The sequence below is a fragment of the Alligator sinensis genome, unplaced genomic scaffold, assembly GCF_000455745.1.
Source record: "Alligator sinensis unplaced genomic scaffold, ASM45574v1 scaffold881_1, whole genome shotgun sequence".
NCBI lineage: Eukaryota > Metazoa > Chordata > Crocodylia > Alligatoridae > Alligator > Alligator sinensis.
Window position 1 is genome coordinate 797,874 of NW_005842346.1, and position 8,096 is coordinate 805,969.

The 8,096-nt window shown below is 45.5% G+C and overlaps 1 protein-coding gene across 3 annotated transcripts in view; it reads right to left on the reverse strand.

Annotated features, from left to right (window-relative positions):
• The window catches only part of LIFR (LIF receptor alpha), a 96,225-nt gene that overhangs the window by 74,511 nt on the left and 13,618 nt on the right, over window positions 1–8,096 (reverse strand). The window lies entirely within an intron of this gene.

Sequence of the window (8,096 nt, forward strand, 5' to 3'; positions counted from 1 at the left end):
TTATGTTTAAAATCGTATTCCTTTGAACAGCACCCTTTCCCTGTTTTTAAGGGGTTTTAGTTTGTTTTTAACAGAATAATAGAGCACAAACTGTTCCCTGGTAAACCTCTTTTTCCCCTATCTATCCACAGTCTAGATGCCACCATTCCTCCCCCCTACTTTTCCCAAAAAACTTTAGGCAAGGCTACTGGTGGATTGAGTCATGCAGGCTAGTTATATAATCAATCAACCAAATCAGATGGTTGCCTAGCTATTTTAATATACAGAAGTTTAAGTATCAGGCACATTTATAAATACTTCTATATAAAAACACAGAATTCAAGCTTTTAAAGACAAAGGAAATATTAACGCAACTGGAATTCATCAGAAAATATAGATCTGCAATTTCAGGAATCTCTTCTTTCTTCGATTACTAGGAAATCAATTTTATTTCTCGTAAACAAGGCCATACTCCTTAAAAACTAATCTCAGACATTCATGGCTAAAAGGATATTGCATAACCATTACCCACTACTCTCAATATATCATTTATTTAATATGAAAACCACTATGCAGGCATTTGGTGTTTATATGATATTCATATACGTTTGGAGACAAGCATTCTTTTATTATTTCAAGGTACACTGAACTCAATCCAGACATCACAAGTTTCATGCTAAACAAAAATGCATTGTAAATCAGTTCTATGGAGATTATTTTCATTCGTTGTATGTTTTATCACAATCAACCAGATACATAGAAAGCTATAGAGCCATGAGGCCAAGCACAGTCTTACTAGCTTATTTTCCTAAATCAAGAGAAAGGCATCACAGCTAGTTTGAATTTCACAGTGTGAAGCTATGTTCACAGATGACTGAGAGGAATTATAGGGGTATAGATTGTAGCCGTGTTGGTCCAAGGACATAGGCAGACAAGGTTCTTTGGCTAAATCTGATATCTTTTATTAGACCAATTTAAATAGTTGGAATAAAATTTTTAAGCAAGCTTTCGGGTTTAAAAACCCTTTGTCAGGCTGAGGAAGTTTCTGCAGTTAGTGTGTGCTCTTCCTGGATGGAATGAATAGTGAAGAAGCAAGAGGCTGGGCTGGTATGCATGCAAGACAAGCAGTCAGTGAACATGTAAACTAAGGAGTCAGTGGGTGAGAGACAGGCCGGGGGGGGAAATGAAGTTCATAGGCTCGTCTCTGAGAAGTGTTTTGTAAATTCCCTTTGAGGATTAGAACTGAGAGACTGGTTTTCTTATGAGAAATGTGCCCCCACAGGTAACTGGGTGCTCTTGTCTTTGATAGATTTCCGGTGTGCGTTCATTCTGGTGAGCAGTTGTTGTTTGGTCTCTCTCACGTATTTTCCATCAGGGCATTTGGTGCATTGGATGAGATGTATTACATTTCTGGAGGTCTAGCTGTAAGATCCGGGAATGCTGATGGCTCTGTTGTGGGGTGTAGTCATTGTGGGGTTGGTGGAGACGTGTTGGCAGGTTTTGCATTTCTTGTCATGGCACGGTCTGGATCCATTCGGTGTGTTCTGGGCCTGAGGAAGTTTGCTTCTGGTGATGAGGTTAGCGAGGTTCAGTGCTTGTTTGAAGGCTAGGATGGGTGGCTCTGGGAAGATCTCTTTAAGAATAGGGTCTCTTTCTATTATGGGTTGTGATTGTTTAAGGATTTTTTGTATGGGTTCGAGGAAGCGGTGATACGTCATAACCAGCGGTGTGCGATTCATGGGGTTTTTTTCTTCTGTATTGCAGCAATTTTTCACGTGGTATCCGGGTGGCTCTTTCAAACATGCAATCTCTCTCTCTGGAGAAGTCTCCTTGTTGGGTGAAATACTTTTTAAGATTGGCAAGGTGGCAATCCTCACTAGTCTTAAAAAGGTGATTGCCACCTCACCAATCTTAAAAAGGCTTTCACCCAACAAGGACACTCCTCCAGAAAGACACGTTTGACACGAAAGACAGATCACACGTTTGAAAGAGACACCCGGAATTATATGACATGTTGGCTGCATCAGCAGGGGACTGAACTTGCTAAACCAAATGGTATCTCCCAGTCCTATGTATTTATATGCTACTTCCTAAATGCTCTCATTCAGCAAAGAACTCAAGACAATCCAAGAGAAAAGCAGAAAGCAAAAAGGTCATTAAAATCCACAGAACACTTAAAAATACTCCCACCGTACACGTCTTTGAAGAGTGTTAATCCAGTTGAGAAGAGGGATCTGTAGTTTCAGAAAAAAATCTTTAAATCTATAACCTGGTATTGATCTACATATTAGATCCCTGCAATTATTACATATGCAAAACTTATTTAACAACTGTCTGTGCACTGCTGCTTGGTATGACACAAGAACTTGGTTGAAACCTGAACCTGGTAATACCACAGGAGAGAGAGATAGCTGTCTACTCAATTTTTTCCACAATATATTTTTGAAGAAGAGAGGCATCAACCTTAAAGTTAACTCATAAATACCTCTTTTTTGCATTTTTGGTACTGATGTGGATTTCCCCATTTCCCACTTTTTCCTCCGTTTTTCACAACACCTTAAAAATACCTTGTGTTGAAGTAGCTTAGAGGCTTATTTTATAAATAAGAAAGCTAAAAACCACATTACTGTTGAGACTTGCCAAATGCATACATTTCATTAGTGAGAGAGAATAGAAGGTTTTCCTTACCCAAAAAATATGGACTATAAACTCCAATCACTTCCAGAGGAACTGAATTAACATGGCTAATAACTTGATCTAATTTACAGCAATACAGGAAACAACCAGGAAAATACTCTCAGAGACTGTTTATGCCTGTTAGCAAAGAGCGAGAGAGTAAGGTGTTTCAAAAGCCTTATAATGCTGTTCTGTCATTCTGCGGGAACTGATTATAACAGAGTAAACCTCAGTAAACCACACACATCCCTCCAGGCTTCTATCTACAGGCAGGTAGAACAGGCACATTGAACCTGAATAAAGTTCAATGTGTACTTCCATGTTTGCACTGTTATCCATGGTCTGACCCATAACGGAAAGCTCTGTCCTAAATACCAATATATCCAGATCAGGCACTAAAGCAGGGGTGGGCAAAATACAGCTCGCAGGCCAGATCCGGCCCACCAATGGATTTTACCTGGCCAATGGCAGGTCCCTCAGCCTCACCTGGTGCAGGTGCAGGGAGCAGTCCAGGCCATGGCGTGGCGGCTGGACTCTGCTTCTCAGCAGCCCCAGCAACAGTGGCTCCTGCTGCCATGGCTACTGTCACCACTGCTGTAAGACCCAGCCCTGCTACCTGGGCACACCCTAGCCCACCTTGCACCCACCGCTGGGGGTGCCAGACACAGTGGGTGGGCAGGGTCTCCATGGAAATCAACTTGAACCAACACAGGCAGGGCAGGCCTGGCTGGGTGAATGGGATGGGGCCATGGGCCAGCAGGGAGGGGCACCTGGAAGCAGGGTGGGTGGGCAGGGCCTAAGGCTGGTGCCGGGATCTTGGGGTGGTGACAGCGCAGGGCCAGGGCCCACCGAAGAGCCACGATCTTCTGCCCACATGTCCCTGCAACAGACAACACTTACGTGGGCAGGGGCATGCTGGGAGCGGACTGCAGCCCTGCACTGTCACCACCCTGAGCTGCCCACCCATCCCACCTTCAGACGCTGCTCCCCACCTGCCCGCAGTCCCATCCCATATGCCTGGCTGAGCACACCAAGTCCACACTAGGCCCTGGGGCAGAGCCACTTAGGGAGTTTTGCTGAGTTGTTGTGGGTGGGGTGGTTGTGCTGACCCAGAAGATAACAGCTCATAAAAACTCCCTAAGTGGCCCTCTAGGCCAGGGACAGGCAATTATTTCAGATGGAGGGCTGCTTAATGAGTTTTGGCAAGCTGTTGAGGGCTGCAAGGGTAGCCCTGCCCCTAGACTGGTGGCCTGCCCCCGGTCACCATCTTGGGACCACAAGTCCCACCCCCTAACCCCTGATCTTTACCACTGGAAGTCCCTCCCCTTTCCCTGGAAGCACTCCTTTTGGGAGGGAGGTTTGCCATCTTGGAACCAGAAAATAAACAAATTATATACTATAAAAAAACTAAAATATATTATACTGAATTTTATTAGTTTTATTTTTTAAAGATATTTTTGTCCTGATCTGTGTGCATTTCCATAGTGTACATACAGGTGATTGCATAACAACTCAAAATGAAGTCTTACTTTTGCATATTGCAGGGGGTGGGGAGGACAGGGCGATGTGTTTGTGGGAAGGTATGGGTGGATATGAAGATTGTGGGGTGTATGGAGTGGGAGAGTGGCTGGGGGTGCATGGGAGGGGGTGAGTGCATGCCAGCAGCAGTGAGCTGGGCTTCCCCCAGAGACCTGTAGGTGTGTGTGGGGGGTGCGTGTGGAGAGTGTGGGTGGATGCGGTGTTTGTGGGGTATGTGACTGTGTGTGGGGGAGGGTTTGTGGGTATGGTGGGGTGTGCATGGGAGCCTCCTGCATGTGCCCCCCTAAGCCAGTAAGCACCTACTCCCACCCCACAACAGCCCAGATCCCATGCGCCCTGGCACCTTTCTGCCACTGCCAGCAGTGCGCAGCCCCAAGCCTGCCCCACACCTGCTCCAGATTGACCCCCACAGGAAGGGATCAGCCAGACCATGCGCACAGACCTGACCCAGCCTGCACATCTGCTCTGCACAGCCCACCTATGGGGCATCGTGAAGCCCCTTGAGCACACTGGTGCAGCTCCGTGTTGGACAGCCATTCTAGGCAGCCCAGGTAGTGACAGTCACTGGCCTCAGCCCCATGGTACTGGCGGGAACCTGTACTCAGCCCTGACCCACCCTGTCCCTGCTGTGGACTTGCCTGCTTGCACTAAACAGCTATAGCAATAGCAGTGCAAGCGGGGCAGAAACATGCTTGGCGCAAAGGAAAAACAGCCCCTCCCCGTCACCGCTGCCTGGCACTTCCGGCAGCAGTTGTGCGGATCCCGCACTGGGCTGCCCTGCAGCTCCACTGATGTCACTGCTACCCCACTGGGCAGGCCGGAGGCAGCACTGATAGTACTGGCGCTGCAGGGCAGCCCAGCACAAGCTTCACGTCGTTGGTGCCAGAAGCACCGAGCAGCAGTGATGGGTGGGGCACTTTTCCCCCGCACCAAGCACACTTCTGCCCCACTAGCACTGCTGTTGCTGCAGCTATTCAGAGTGAGCAGGCATGGGGCGGGATTGTGCGCAAGTCCCCACCAATACTGTGGGGCTGGGGACAGAGGCTGCCACCGCCTAGGCTGCCTAGAAAGGCAGTCCAGCGTGAAGCCACACCACCTCTGCTGCATGCCCAGAGGGCTGTACGATGCATCACGGTGGGATGGTGCCTGGGCCAGGCGGGACCAAGGGACCTGCCATAGGCCAAGCAAAGCACCTCTGCGGGCTGGATCTGGCCTGCAGGCTATGTTTTGCCCATCCCTGCTTTTAAAATAAAAAATAAGAGAGAGGAGAAGGTGGATTTTTACTATAATTAAGAAAAACATATGCAATCAATAAGCATTGCTGTGTATTAGTGTATATAGAGAGGGAAGACAACATCATTCCATTTAACTCAGTGATTCTCAGCCAGGCTGGCACAGCACCCTCGGGTGCAGTAAGATCCTTTTAAGTGCAAAGAATATTAGCACTTCTGTGTGCGCAGACAGCTAAACCTGATTTACAAGATAAACCCAGAGACTGCAAATAGAAATCCATAGTGTCAAAAACACTCTGACCTGTTTGAGTCTTTGCAACAAAAGAATTGCTCTATTATGTTTCCATAGCCAAGAACAGTCAAGAAATGAGCGAAAGCTGAGTTGGAATTTTCTGAGGAGTGCCTTGACTCTAACAAGGGATGATTTGAGTCTAGCAAGATTACAAACTAGTGATTTAACAAACCTATATATTAATACACCAAAGAGTAGATAGATTAAAAACATCAAGGTATTTGTACCCCACATATTATCATTTTAAAGCTTATAGAGTACAGATTCACACAACATTTTTAAAATCATGAAAATTTGAAAAAAACAACAACAAACAAACCCTGCAAGAAATGAATAAAAACCCAACCACAGAAAAGCATTACACAATACTTATCTTTTAAGATATGCAGGAGACTTTTACAATCGCTATCAAGAAAAGCCAAGTGTGGTGGACTACAGGTTTTTTTGTGATATTTGTGTTAACTCTGTGTTGTTATATCTGTGACTTTATCTCATTACTCTGTGCACAGTGAATGAAGGGCTAAGTGCTAGGGCTGGCTATGTGAAAAGATGGACCCTCAGCATCAGCAAGAGTCTTGAATGGCTTCACTGACATATTAATTCAAGAGGTGACCAGAGAAAACAAAATAATGTGGGGAAGGCAGCGTGTTAGCTTCTGGGGACTAAGGCAAGTGGAGGAACTTTGGAGTGCTGGAAAGATTGGAAAGGAAACAGTAGAGTATCTCCTGGGGTGCTCAGGGCTGTGCGGGCTGCACTGGGGACAAAGGGACTGCTTGACCTCTTGGGAGAGGGCAGGGACCCTTTGGCTGGGTGGCCTTTGCCCCAGTGGATGCGTTAAATGAAGAGACCGTGCTGCTCAGAGCTATCCACCCAATAGGAGGTGAAGTCCCTCTCTCAGGAAGGAAGGCTAGCTCTGAGTCAGGGCCATGGAGAACCAGGGAGAAGGAAAGACCAAAAGGCCAGTATCCTCAGATTTAGCAAGAGCCTGGATTTTGCCCCTGCCCCCTACAAACAGTCTAGAAGCCATGCCTAGGCTGGCTTCAAAGGGTGCTCTCAGAGACCAGAAAAGGCCACAATGGTCCTGAGCAAACCCCACCCCTTGCCCAAGGGCACTCTGTAACACCAAGGTCAAACACTTAAGAGAGTAGGTGTCTACCCATCACTGCCTGTGTTTGGACACTGCCAGCTATTTGTTAAAATGCCATTTGTTAAAATCATTTGACAGCCTGAAAAGGCAAATGATACAGACAAGTGATCAAGGAATAATACCAAACTTGGAAGGCATTTCTATGAAAAACTTGGTATTTCATGGAATTCTCCAGTACATGCCTGCAAGATCACATGCTGTTTTTTCCTCCCCATCATGACCTGTAAAATGATTGAACTTGCTTATTTTTTAAGTGATGTGTCTGAAGGTCCTTCTGAAGCCAAGTTCAACAAGTGATTTCAAATAGTAAATGGTTATTTTGTTAGATTTTTAACCGCAGTTTTGTCCTGTGATTCAAAATATTTTTAAACAAACAAACTTTAAAATTGCTTACACAGCTGTATAATAAGAGTGAAAAGAAAACATTGCTATAGACTGGGCCAAATTTTTAGACAGAAACAATATATTCTGCTTCACTGAAGTTTTTGACAGAGACGTTACACAAATTTAATGAAGAAGTTGGCTGAAGATTAACATGAAAAACATGAAAGAGCCAAACCTGAAAAGGAAAAGCTGTAGCGCAGTGGAAGGAAGAGGAAAAAGTTGGAAGAACAAACGAAAGGAACTAGAATTGATCAAGGGTGTGATATGTTTGACTGGCAGGGTTCTTTGGGGGAATCTGATATCTTTTATTAGACCAACTTAAATAGTTGGAAAAAAATTTCTTAGCAAGCTTTTGGGTTTAAAAACCCTTCATTAGGCTGTGGAAGTCTCTGCAGTTGGTGTGTGCTCTTCCTCAATGGAATGAATAGTAAAGAAGCCAGAGGCTGGTCTGCATGCAAGAAATATGTTTGGGTGTTACAACCTGCATCATCTTTTAGTTCTCACAGTTGGTGAAGCAATTCAATGAAAAGAGTTATTTGTGGAAAAAACAACTTTCTATAATAAGAACCACAATAAATGTGTTTAATAAAAAAAATGCTGAGTATTAGGCCCATCCCCTGCCCTTCTCCCAGCCCAGCAATGGGCGAAGCTTCAGGTGGCAATTTGATTCAGAGGAGATTCGGCCTGATTCGGTGGCCGAATCTCCAAATCTGAATCGAATCAGGGGACCAATGTAAAGGTCTGAATCAATCTTTGGAAAAGATTCAGAGACCTTTGATGATTCAGGCAGTCCCTGGTGGCTGCAGCAGGGAGCTGCAGCTGACTCCAAACTGGTAAGTACTAGAGG